We start from the raw sequence: 14,510 nt of genomic DNA, 5'->3' as shown, positions 1-14,510 counted from the left end.
TCCTTGCATAGTCCTCATTTACGTCCTTATTATCCTTAGTCCTTTCATAGTCCTCATTTATGTCCTTATTATCGTCCTTAGTCCTCGCATAATCTCTATTTTATGTCCTCATTATCATCCTCATATACGTCTTCATCTAGACCTCATATACGTCTATCTTAGTCCGTCATCATTTGCATAATCATCCTACAGAGTCATAGCATGTGTTTTAATGGGTCTACCAGGTGATGGTTTGCTTCCCTTTGAGAAACCTAATCTAGTACCAAACGACAGTCAGGGAGAAATCATTGAAGGTCTAGCTAACTTAACCTAGGACTCAAGGAGAAATGCACCCCAGTATATAGGATTTGAGTATAAGATAAATATCGAGTATAAAATTGCTCGTAGAATTGATAGAGAAATTCTTGCAGAACGTTTTAGAGAAGACATGGAAAAACTTGCATTACAAAAATCCCAAAATACCCAACAAGTCTCACTTCAAAATCCCTAATAGAGAGTCTAGTCTAGTTTTGCATACCTCATACCTATGTCTAGAGTCTAGCATTAGTCGTCGTCTTGCATAAAACCACCCTCATATAGTAGTCTTAAATGCCCGTCACAAGGTCACAAAAGGCAAAAGGTATAATGGACCCAAACAACAACTAGTTTGTAAACCCAACTCAGAATATGGACATATCAACTAGTCAACAATCAGGTTCTTAGGAAGTGTCTACACTAAATGAATTACAACAACATTTAACAAAAGAAAAAATTGAGTCAGCTCAACAAGATCCACATGTCCTTATGATCTTAGATGCACTTATACATAGTGATAGGGACAAATATCTCTCGTTGTTATTACAAAATGGGGTGAAACTACCTGAAGATTTTGATGTCACAAAAATCTTACCACTAGGAAAAACTTTAGGTCAAGATAACAGTCAAACACCGCACATAACACAAATGCAAGCAACGACCTCCAATTTTCCTCAAAATGCACCTACACAAACAAATGTCAGTACAAATGAAAACTTTCAATCAAGTGCATCATCTTCAGTAATAAATTTTAGTGTACCAACACAGAGCATACCAATAATATCAAGAGTCTCAACACCTATTTTAACACGGATTCCTCATACAACAAGTGCAACCCAACCTTCGATTTCCTATTATATAGGATCGACATATAGTCACCAAAATGCAAATCTAGGTCTTGCAAATACAACAAGTACAACTCAACCAAATATGGTTCACATATCACTTATTTCACGGTACCTTTCGGAACGTACAACACGCAAAATTATAATCATGGTACCTTCCAACAACCCCCTAGTTATGTAGCCACAAATCCTTTTGTGGGACATACATAGACACAAGGTGTACCTTTGACCCAAACAGATATGCTGACACAACAATTACAAAATTTTCAACAAGTGACCACTATGCAAATCGGTAATGATAAAAAGAGCTACACAATGTAGGACTTATGTCCTTATCCTTTTGATCACACTTTGTACATGCCTCTTTTCCCACCACATTTTGAAACACCGAAATTTGATAGATACTGAGGGAAAGGTGATCCTAGAGACCACATCAGAGAATTTTCATGGCATGCATAGAGGTTGCAATAGAGGACACTTACTTAATGAGACTATTTCCTAAAAGTCTAGGGGGGCCAACCTTAGAGTGGTTTCACATTTACCACCAACCATCACATCATGGGGAGAATTAGTTGAACACTTTATTGCAAACTTTTCACATAACATTGAAACCCTGGTCACTTTAGTGGAATTTTGTGCCGCGAAACAATACAAGAATGAAACATTTTCATCCTTCATACAACGATGGAGGGCTCTCTATAGGAGGTGTAAAAAAATTATTCTAGAAATGGAACAAGTGGATATTTTCACATAAAACTTGATCCCTAAGATTAAATATCCGATACAAATGCAATGTTTAACCACGTTCAAACAAATCATAGAAAAAGCTCTAAAATGTGAGAGGGGACTAGTGGAACAAGGTCTTATTAAGTATGGCAACACCAACAATAATGACAAATCAATTTTTGGTCAAAAAACAAAAATGTGACCAATGATGGTGTTGTAGACCCTAGAACAGTCAATAGAACTCAGCTAGTTTTATCTTTAGGAACGAGTCAATCATCAAATCTACATACGGAGAATAACCCTGCTTCAACAAATGTAAACGCTACACAAAACATGAACACAAGGTACCCCAAGGTAAATGCTCCAAGAAGGAATTACACACCTCTAGGAGAACCTATTGAGTCTACTAAAAAAGTTAATATAAACAAACATGATCACTTTACCGAAAATTAGAGTATACGAACCAGATCCTTTCAAACCCACATGGTGGAATGATAATGATTTCTATGATTATCATTGGACTAAAGGTCATAAAATGATGAGTTTCTATAAATTGAAAAACTTGGTCCAAGATATGATATACCAAGGTGACATCACAATCAATACTGATAAAACCTCAGCAAACACAAATCACACAATCTTTAAGGATCCATTTGTTAAGCATGACAAAGGGAAAGATACCACATCGGGTACTCAAGACAATACATCTAACTACACAAAAGTCTCATATGACTACACTATTCATGCCATTAGCTCAGGAGATGTAGTAGACAATGATTCACAAGAAACACTTGGTCAAGATGAGAAATATCTAGGAACTCACACAGAAGATACCCAAATTTGCATGTTGTCAAAGGCACCAAAATACAATGATGATAGAAATCTTTGTCTTAGAGACTAGGGGCATGATGAACCATCTCATTCAGGCACTAATACATTTGGACTAGATTTTTGACTGAGGTTTTCGATGGAGAAGGTATATTGTGGCCAAATTTGATTTTTTTTGAAAAAATGCCTGCATTCGTCGTAATTCCAACGGAAATTACCCATTTGGTTTTGACGAAGAAGGCATTAGCAATGAGAATTTTATTTTTTTCAAAAAAGTGCTCGAGTTCATTGTAATTCTGATGACAGCGACCATTACAAAATAAAAAAAGAGGCGGGGAATTCATTTGTGAATTGCAATCTCGCGTAGGCGTCCGGGGTGACTTCAATCCCCAAGAACATCAAACCCGCGTCGAAGGCAATCCCACGTAGGAGGTAGATTCAAATTGCCCTGGTTTTTAATTTCATGTTGCAAAAAATATACATGTGGTGGTTAATTGTCCTAGTTTAATCTCATAAAACCATAGAACTATGATTGAGGAGTGAGAGTTCAATTTTGTATCAGTAATCCCTTCCTCCCGTATACGCGCGTGTTGATTGTTCACATGAGATCACATCTCTTTGTGGCATCGTATCAAACAATTCACGAGCCTTGTCCATGTTTCCACATTTTTCATTCATGTCAAGCAGGTCATTTGCAAGTACAACACCTAACAAAATTCCTCTATCCATTATGCTTTGATGGATGTCCATACCCTGTTCCAAAGCTCCCATTTTTGCACAGGCTGGGAGGATGTTGGCAAAGGTTATGGAATTTGGCTTTATGCCTTCCAATTTCATTTGCTTGAAAGTGTCTAAAGCCTTTTTGACAAATCCATTTTGTGCATATCCAACAATTGTTGCAGTCCATGAGACAACATTTCTTTCAGGCATTCTATCAAATAGTTCACGTGCCTTATCTATGCTTCCACATTTTGCATACATGTCTACCAGGGCAGTTACAACTACAACATCTGACAAAATTTCTCTATCCTTTATGCTTCGATGAATGTCCATACCCTGTTCCAAATCTCCCATTTTGGCACAGGCAAGGAGGATAGTAGCAATGGTCGTGGAATTTGGCTTTACACCTCCCGATTGCATTTTCTTGAAAGTTTCTTAAGCCTTCTCAACAAATCCATTTTGTGCAGATGCAACTACATCTGTCAAAATTCCTCTATCTTTTATGCTTTGATGGATGTCCATACCTTGTTCCAAAGCTCCCATTTTGGCACAGGCTAGGAGTAGGTTGGCAAACGTAACTAAAGAAATGCAATGATCAGCTCCAAAGACATCAAACCACTACTAACAAAACCGAGAGTCTAAAATATGATAGGGAATAGTGTGAGTTGTCTTGAAATAAAATATTTTATTTTCAATTTCAACTAAAACATAATTACTCAGCCATTTAATGTTATTAATAAGTGTTTAATTTATGAAAGAGATAAATGGTTGGCCATAAGTACATGAGTTACTAAATGCACACAAATAAGTGAATTTGATATTCAAAACTATCTACAATGAATTCAATTCTTGTCCATTAGTCATTTATGTTTGCAATAAGCATATTTCTTTGTTTTTCTTAATCTTTATTCATAGTTATGTGCATATTTCACATTCTATAATTAGGATATCAATTGCTATGGCTGAACACTAGCATGATGTTTGTGTTGTGGTATAGATGCGTGGAAACATAATTATGGAATTGTTATATTATAGAGATCATAAATCTAGATATCGCATGTTAGTTCTAGCTCTTCTTGGATTGAGTCTAAAGTTGACATATAGTCATAAAGCCATTATTAGCAAATCTATCCATTTCTAGTAAAGACAATTGAGAAAGTCATTTTGATATTGAGAGTTTCTTATCTGTTTACCTATTGATCATTATTAAGCCATAATATTTAGGTCTATTTATCTCTCTTGCAAAACCTCTGTAAGTGTCCTAGATTGTCCCTACTACTCACTCTTCAATTTAGAAAAATGGAGTTCTAAATATTTGTTGCACAAGATGGTGTTGAACGTATCAACAAGGCTAGCATGGAAGGCATGTTCAAGCTTCCACTTGTACAACTTACAACAAATGATTTGTTGATAGAAGAAATTCTTGAAATAGGGATACAATCGAAAGACAAGTAAGTACATATGAACCTCCTCAGTTGAAAGTAAAATCTGTGTATAAAAAGAGTACATTGAATCCCAATCCATAAACACAATAGAGATACCGATGGAGACTTAATTGGATGTAGCATGTTGCACCAAAGTTGTTAGAGTATGCTAAGCTAGTACATAATGTTTTGTAAAGCCACATTAGTATTTTACCCAAATCATTATCTACCAAAACTAACTATAGTAATCCTTTTGAGGATTCATTTCATGGTGCTAGATCTTCATTTAGTTACACTTCCTGTTGGAGAAAAGAATAGTTATTTCTTGAGGTAGATGAATATCCCATCAACAAAGGAAAAGACCCTTTCTAGAATATAACAAATTCTAATCCAACAAAAGATCATGGGGGTTTCACTAGAGATATTGAATAAGAGATAGACTTCTACTGTTGCATTAAAAGAATTGGCATGTTCTTCATTTATTGATGTAAACTCTTTGTGACGCCACCACAACCAAAAAAGGTGTAAAAAGTTGTTTGCAATGCATGGATTTTTAGGATTGTCCTTTGAGAAAACAAAATTAAAGTATGGAAGCAGGATCTGCCAGCTCCTAAGGGAATCTTGATGAAAAATAACCGTAAATTATTGGGCCGAGCTTATCTACAAAAACTCATGCTTCTTGATGGGTTTATGTACAAAAATAAGCACAAATTAAGTGGTAAAGGGGCTTCTGGAAACAAGAGGGATAGAGAGGCAGTGGAAGTGAAAACTTCTAGTGTCGTGTCTGCTCCATCTCAGAATGGGAATGGCGAAGGTGCTGTAAGAGGAGCTGAGAAGGGTGTTGGAAGAAGTGGGGGTGTTTACATCCCCCCATTTAAGCTAGCTCAAATGATGAAATATGTGGAAGACAATAGCAGTGTGGAATACCAGCGCATGACATGGGATGCCCTTCGGAAGAGTATCAATGGGTTAGTAAACAAGGTAAATGCATCTAACATCAAGAACATCATTCCAGAGTTGTTTGCAAAGAATCTCATCCATGGGAGGGGTCTATTTTGTAGGTCTTGTATGAAATCCCAAATGGCACTTAGAGTTCCGTACTTGACAGGTAATGGATAAATAGTGTTAGGAGGAGAAAATATTGAAGGCCAAGTGCAGATTGTGATAATACTAGATCAATGAATCCTCTTATTTATTGAGTATTTCTTGTTTTCCACATTGTGTGATGTACCATAAGTAAACTAGAAATCTAAATTCAATAAGATGCTTTGTTCAATGATGATAATTTCTATTTTCTTACTTGTGAGGAAAGACCATGTCAGACAATATCAATGAACAACAAAATAAGGAGACAATTGCTAGATTGTAGTCTAACTTGAAAAGAAAAGGTGATGGAAAATGTTATTGTCCCTGCAAAATTTTTAAGGGGTTAAAGACTAGAAGACTTCTAATCAAAACAATGAAGAAAAATTGTAGGCTGCATCATCACATTGAAGGTGGACATGATTATCATCCATTGGTAAGTTTTTCATTATATCGTTTTGACAATTTATATACATAATAAATCACGTGATGATGAGATCATGATCATGATTTATTTATGTATATCAATTTTATATAGGTCGAGCACCCCAGAGCACATGGTATGGATCAACACAACCCTGAGAATATGGTTTTTGAAGTGGGCGAACATGGAGGTGTGAATATCAAAGCTGAAGATAATGATCCCATGGAAGATGACGATCATGAGCCAGAAAACACAATTGAAGATGATGGTACAAATACATTGATACATGACTCATTTAGTACTCGCATAGCTGATCATGATGATGAAGATGACCTTGATGTTGTTCATGATGTCCCTCTACTTGAGAAGGCATCTGAGGCCCTTTATGAAGGCTCGCAAGCAACTCTTCTCTCTGTTGTATTGTTGTTGGTGAACTTGAAGGTTATGAATGGTTTATCCAACATAACAATGTCACGTATGTTAAGGCATGTCATATATATCATAATAAACTGTGAATCATGTTGTACCATTAATATTCTTTATTATAACAAATTATATTTTGTTGTTGTAGATTGATAGGTGAGTTTTTGTTACCACCATCAAATATTCTACCTCGCTCATACCGAGAATTATGTGCAGTTATGAAAGATATTGGAATGGAGCATCAAGAAATAGATGCTTGTCCCAATGATCATATTATATATCACAAACAACATGAATTTCAAACTGAATGCCTTGAATGTCATATCAGTAGATATCGAATAGATCAAATAACAAAAAGGGTTCCTCGCAAGGTTCTTCGCTATATTCCACGTATGCAACGATTATTCAAGTGCACTAGCTTGGCACAATTTATGGATTACCATGCATGCAATAGAAGTCGAGATGACATTATTTGAATGCCTATGGATGGTTCAACATTTATGGACATAGAGGAAAAGTGGCCACACTTTAAAGAAGAACCTCGTAATCTCAGGCTTTCATTGGCAGCAGACGGTGTCAATCTATTTGGAGAGATGAGATCTGTTTACTCAGTGTGGCATGTTTTTGTTATCAACAATAACATTCCTCCATGGATGTCAACAAAGAGGGAGCACATAATGTTGGCAATGATTGTTCTAGGTATTTTATCATTTAAATGTAGTCGTCTAAATTTAATTATAAATATTGCAGTAAAATGGTCATAATAATTATGTAATGTTTTTGTTCATTCGATTAGGTAAGTACCAAGTTAAAGATATGAATGTATATATTGAGCCTCTTATCGATGAGTTGTTGGAGCTATGGAATGGTGTCACTGTGTATGACATCTCTAGACTAATAGGACAAAGACAATTTCAATTCCATGCGATGCTTCTATGGACAATACACGATGCCCCGAGGCTAACACATTTTTGTGGTATGTTATAGTGTTTAAGTTGTGCATGAACATTATAATTCAAAAAATTATCATATTTAATCCAATTATACATTATCTTGTAGGTCTTCAAACAAAGGGAAAATTTTCATGTCCTATTTGTGGTCCAAAGATGAAATCTCGTCATTCAAAAAGTTTAGGAAAGTAGGTGTTTGATGAGTATAGGCACTTTCTCCACAAAAATCATAAGTATCGAAATATTGAAAAACATCTTTTCAATGGGAAAGAAGAGAATACATCAAAGCCACAAAGAATGACACCTCACCTGTGGAAGTTGGAATATAATAGAATTAATCATCAAGGTAATGCCATTCCATCTATTGGTTTGTCATAAAACATTTTTTCTATTTTGTTTTGTTTACTGATGATGTGATTGATGGTCATGAAGGTCGTGAAGGCATAAATGACCACCTTCCTAAGGGAATAAAAAGTTATCCCCAACAATTTAGTAGGTTGCCCTACTATGAGAAGTTACAAATTGTTCATTTGTTTGATATTATGCATATTGGAAAGAATATAACAGAGACATTATGGAAAATATTGGATGGAAGGCATGACAAAGAAAAAAATGTCAAAATATGTAGTGACATTCAGGATTCCAATCATGCAATGATAAATGTCATTCAATCAAATAGCCATGGAGACTAGATTAATATAAGTGAGCTTCCTTTGTTATTAACAGACCAGCAAAGCAATGCTATAAAAGAAGTCATACGAAAAATTTGATTTCCCACAGGATTTGCTGCGAACATAAACAATCTCATATCAAAGAAAAGTGAATTTGGGCCAGGGATGAAAACGCATGATTGGCATACCTTCACTAAGGTAATTCTTGTTCTTGTGTTTTTGGTATGTATTTAAGTACTACTCGTACGTGTACTTTTCATTATGTTACAAAAAAATGAAAAGATAATTTTATAATTGTTGCAGTACGTTCTACCTCTATCTCTCCCAGATGACTTCGACAATAATGTCAAGCAAGTCATATATGATCTTGGAAAATACATGAGGTAAGTAGTGATATTTGTTTAGTTCATTGTATAGATATTATATTTGCGATTTGTTTTACTTCTTATGTAATATATTTTTTTGCACCTTGAATACCTTGTAGGTGGTTGTCATGTAAAGAAATCCATAAAGATGATATAAAATATTGGAAGAGAAAAATTCCTCATTTAATGTGTGAAATACAAAAGTGTATACCTCCAACTTTTTTCAATGCACAAGAACACTACCTCATACACCAAGTTGAGGAGATTGAATTATGTGGACCTGTACACACTAGGTCAAAGTGGATGGTTGAGAGGCACTTGAAATTTTTGAAGGCTTTGGTTTGACAAAGAGCACATCTTGAGGGTTCTATGGTGGAGGGATATATGGTATACCAGACTATGGTGTACATTTCTGAATATCTTCCTAAGTTTGCAGCAAAGATCCATGTGGATCGCATTTGGGATCCCAACACCATTAACAAATTCAAAGATGAGTACTTAACGGGGAAAGGTAGATTGAGGAAAGTGAAAGGTAATTATAAGATGTTATTGTAGTTAATTAATTCTTAATCTTCAAAATAAATCGATTGTAAGATGTCGATTTATTTTTTGTACAGTTGGTCGAGAGTGGGATGTACTACATTTGTATATTGCAAACAATCTTGATTGGATGACGGTATGGATTGAACATTGTCAACATTCTGGATGCACATTAACATGGGAAGGTGTGGCTTCATTGGTTAAAGAAGCACATCGTAATGGAGATTCCAATGTTATGCAAAGGGAAATTGATTTAGCATATGGTTTAAGAGATAAACAGGTACGCATAAATTTATTAATCACCCATATGTTTATCAACTCACAATGCAATAAATTTTACGTGTTTGACATATCGCAGGTCACACACCACAATGCTATGTGCTGCAATGGTCATAAATTTCACATAAAAAAGTTGGATGACATGAAGAAAACTTGTGATTCTGGCATCACTGCAGTCTTTGAGGTGACAAATATTTCATTGAGAAATGACATTCATCCTCAACAGTCTCAAAATTGATACTAGGGCATTTTGGATGATATAGTTGAGTGTGACTTTAATTCCTTCAAATTAGTTTTGTTCGTCGTCAAATGGTACAGGCTACGATTGAATAAAAATGATCCTAATAGAACTGTTATTGAACATGATAATGGTTTTATAATGCTAAATACAAGGTCATTTGAACCAGTTGGGGATGAGCCCTATGTTCTTCCAAGCCAATGTGAGCAAGTATTTTACTCAGAGGTTCCACATAAACCAGGTTGGTCATTTGTTGTTAGACATGATCCAAGAGGAAGGCTGATAAAGTATAATGTGATGGAAGAAGAAGATACCGAAGAAGAAGATACCAAAGAAGTAGAAGATGAAGTGGATGATGATCACGATCGACAGTTTCACAATGACGATGAAGAAGAAGAACAACAACAAGATGATGATGATGATGATGATGATGATGATGATGATGATGATGATGATGATGATGATGATGATGATGATGATGATGATGATGATGATGATAGTAATGGTGATGATGATAGTAATGGTGATGATGTTGATGATGATGGTGAAGACATTGATGATGATGATGATGACGACAACAACGACGATGACGACAAGGATGATGATGATGATGATGATGATGATGATGATAGTAATGGTGATGATGATAGTAATGGTGATGATGGTGATGATGATGGTGAAGACATTGATGATGATGATGATGACGACAACAACGACGATGACGACAAGGATGATGATGATGATGATGATGATGATGATGATGATGATGATGATGATGTTGGCGATGATGACCTTGATGTTCATGATGATGAAGAATGAAATGTATGAGGTATGCGATTAGTATATTATCTATTTAATATTGACTTCTTGATAGAATTTTTTTTACATAATTAATTCATTCTTTTTTGAATTCTAATGCCATTACATAATTAATTCATGATGCACCTTTTAATATGGAGATGGAGATAGGGAGTGTGACTATTTATGTGACAATTTTTAAACTATGTTTATTTATGAAAATTGGATTGTTTATTAGCTATGTGACTATTTATGTGACCATTTAGTTGAGGATCCTGCATAGTCTACATAAAGTAAAGGTAAGGAATTAAAAAATTTACAATGATTTTGATGACAACATCTTTTTATTATTTAATACTCTTTTTGTCTACAAAGTTCATGTTGTTCATGTTGTGTACGATGTAATTTCGCTAACATTTTTTATATTTTTTCTTTGTCACAGGCCGACATGGATCCATCACATATCGCAGATAGATATGTACCTTGTGACACTTCTACCGAGTAGGTAAACCTCATTGTAATTGTACAAATTAGGTAGAAGCAAACTGTTACATTATTATATTCTTTTTTTTAGCGATTTATACTAATTTTGTAATTGTTAATGATATTCTTGACACAGACAGATGTTCGGGGAAAGGGAAAGGGAGTTGCAGTACCTAAGCACCTTTCTAGGGATGTGGAATCATTAGGGTTAAGCAATGATGACACTAAAGATCCTATAGACCTTGTGAAATTCTGTAAAATGCCTCTTATAAAAATTAGAAAAGAGATTGTTGCTTTGGAAGCTGTGCATCCTACCACTAATGAGATACAACAAAGGGTGGAATTATTGTTTCAAATAGCAAAAAACTTGCAAGTAAGCAGTAATGAAAGCTTTAATTATAACAAAAGTTCAATGATGGTTTATATTTTATTCTCTTTTATGTCATTAACTAAAATATGTACGTATTATTTTTACAGAAATTTATCCGCCCTCATGAAAGTCATTCCCACAATCAGGGTGTTGCAGGATCTTCAGGTGATGATGATTTTCTTGTATTATCACTTGATTGGCTTATCACTCTAAGTACCCAAAACACATCATACTTGATACTATCAATTTTCAAAATAAAGGTTCATCCTTGTTTACAATTCTTTCACTTTTCATATATTTAATGTTTGATATATTTAATGTATTATTCTTTAGGTGTTGTCAATGTTACTGTGCAAATGTCGATGCCGCCTCATCAGAGGTTACCCTCACCTGTATTGCCGACTGCAATGTCAGCAACACATAGCATGCAAACATCCTCTGGTGCACGTCATATTGGCCTGCCCACCGTTGGTAGATCCCTCTTTTGCTCTATCTTTTGTCATGTGTTTATTTCCCTTCAAGTGTTCTTTCTTGAATTCTTATGCCATTTCATAGTGGATTCATTTTTTGCAGGAGGAGATGCACATGAGGATGTGCCAGAGGTGACTATTACTGATAACATACCATCATTTCCTAGATCTTCTTGTATTTCTAGTACGGGAATGTTGCAGGCCACATTGGTGGTGAGCGACGAAGAAATGCTTCCCTTAAAGATACAAAAGGTTCCAGGTACTTTAAAATTATTATTATATATACTCTAATTGTAATTTACTTTATGATCACTCATTTTGGACTAATGATCCCATGAATTTTTTGCAAGCAATGATATTTTCTATAAACATGTTAGTGACACTGCATTGCAGATATTTGGGCCCACCATACATAAAAGGTGGTACATCATATGTGAACTAACCCTAATCCACTTTTGATTTCATATCATTACTAGAATACTTTTCCTTTGATCCATTTCTTGAAGTGTAATAAATGTAGCTTCAGTTCATTTTTGAATCTAACAGGTTTGTTTTTGCTTTAAAAGGTGGAATGACCAAGAAAAATGGTTAAAAGATGAATTGACAAACCAAATGGTTGAGTGGTTTGGAAATGACACCTTTGACAAAACCAAGCTCCTTGAAAAAGCTGGCACATATCTAAAGTATGTGAGGGACCAATACAGGACCCATTTGGAGAGGAACCTAAAGTATGAGCGTCCCCCCATGATTCCAGAGAGGGAGTGGAAGGACCTGATTGTGGATGCCAAGGAGAGAATTGAAAGGAAAAAAGGAAATACACCAGTAGATGCCAGAAGAAGGTACGGGATACTATTAAGAATGTAATTATGTACTAATTAATTACTCTTTATATTTATATAATCTAACATATTTCAAACTATTTATAGACTGAGTGACACATCAAAGGAAACCAAGGAAAGGCAAGAAAATCACGGGCAACACAAACTCGACTCTGGTGGTTACATGAAACTTGCAGCACGAATTGTAAGTATCTCATGTAAATGAAATATTGCATCAAAATATTAATAAATTGCAAACATTTTTTTTTTATCAAACAATGCAAGCAAAATTCACGATACCAAGCAAAAATGCAGGGCTCTGAATTCAATAGAGCGCCCACAGAAGATGACAAGAGAATTGCCTACTAGTAAGGCTATTCAACTGTGGCTAATCGGCTATGAGAATTGAGTGGGCATACACAACATTCGAGTGCATCCATCACATAGGTAAATATGCTAAATGGAAGTTGTTTCAAATTGAATACTTTACCAGTAATCTGATTGATGTTGAGTTCCAACATAAAGTGACTATATTTGTTTTAAATAAGCAAGCAATGATAACAATGTGCATGTCATTGGAATGCAGCCTACTAATTGTGAAACACCACCTGCACATGAAGGTCTAGATGTGCATCCCAGTAGTGGAGGTATTCATTTGCTATTCAAATTTATTTATTTAGCTATTAATACAATTAAACATCTTAATTTGTAATTAGAGTAGTAATTAATGTAACCTTTTTTGTTAATATTTTAGAGCATGTAGTCAGTGGTGAGCAAGTGGAGCATGATCTGGGTACACAACATCAAGAACGTGATGTTCCCCACTCAGGTAAAGAGGACCACTATTATTGCTTTAAACAAATATAATTGCTATGGGTGTTCAACATTAATGTAACCTTTACTATTTCAACTCCAGATGATCTAGAGGGTGTTCAACATGTTGAGGTTGAGGCTACACAAAATGATGTGGCCCCATCAAGTAAAGAGCACAACAATTATGTTCTCTAAATTAATGAAATACTTGTAACAATAATAATTTTTTTTTGAATTTAACCCTTTTCTTTGTTATTGCAGAGGACCCCCCTTCACTTCAGCGCCCTCGTTCTTAGTATAGGACTAGGCATACATTGAGATCATGAGCAGTTGGCGGAACATCTACAGAGGGGGGAAATGATAAAGAAACCGATGTTCTACTTAGTCTTTTCATAGCTTAAAAGAAAAAAGAAAGAAAGAAATGATTGTAATCTAACTTATTTGATAATGACTGATTTTTATGTGTTATTGAATGTAATTATGTGCTAATTAATGGTTATGGATGATATGTGTTAATTAATATTGATGAATGTTGCGTGTTAATTAATGTTAATCAATGTTATGTGTTAATGAACGTTATGTGATATTAATGAATGAATACTATATTTTATTAATGGTAGAAAGAATGAATGAATGAATGTTATAAGATGTTAACGGGGAATTTAGAGTGATGTTAGGGGGGAGGGAGGGGCCAAATGAGCTTCCACCTTCATGTGGTTGGCCCTATTAAGTAGAGAATATTAAACTATTCTCGAAACCAAGTGAAGCTCAACAAGGTAACACACTTTTCAATATTTCATTATGTTGCACAGTTAATCTTATTGAATAATGTATATTGAATCTTAATTGTAGGGTCCAACAGAGCCAACACGAACAACAACACCACAAGTTGCTAGGTATAATGAACTCCCATATTGTCTTGTCTGTACACGAACAATATGAGTTGCT

Source organism: Cryptomeria japonica, chromosome 11, assembly GCF_030272615.1.
Source record: "Cryptomeria japonica chromosome 11, Sugi_1.0, whole genome shotgun sequence".
Taxonomy (NCBI): domain Eukaryota; kingdom Viridiplantae; phylum Streptophyta; class Pinopsida; order Cupressales; family Cupressaceae; genus Cryptomeria; species Cryptomeria japonica.
Note: the sequence above shows the minus strand (reverse complement) of the source record.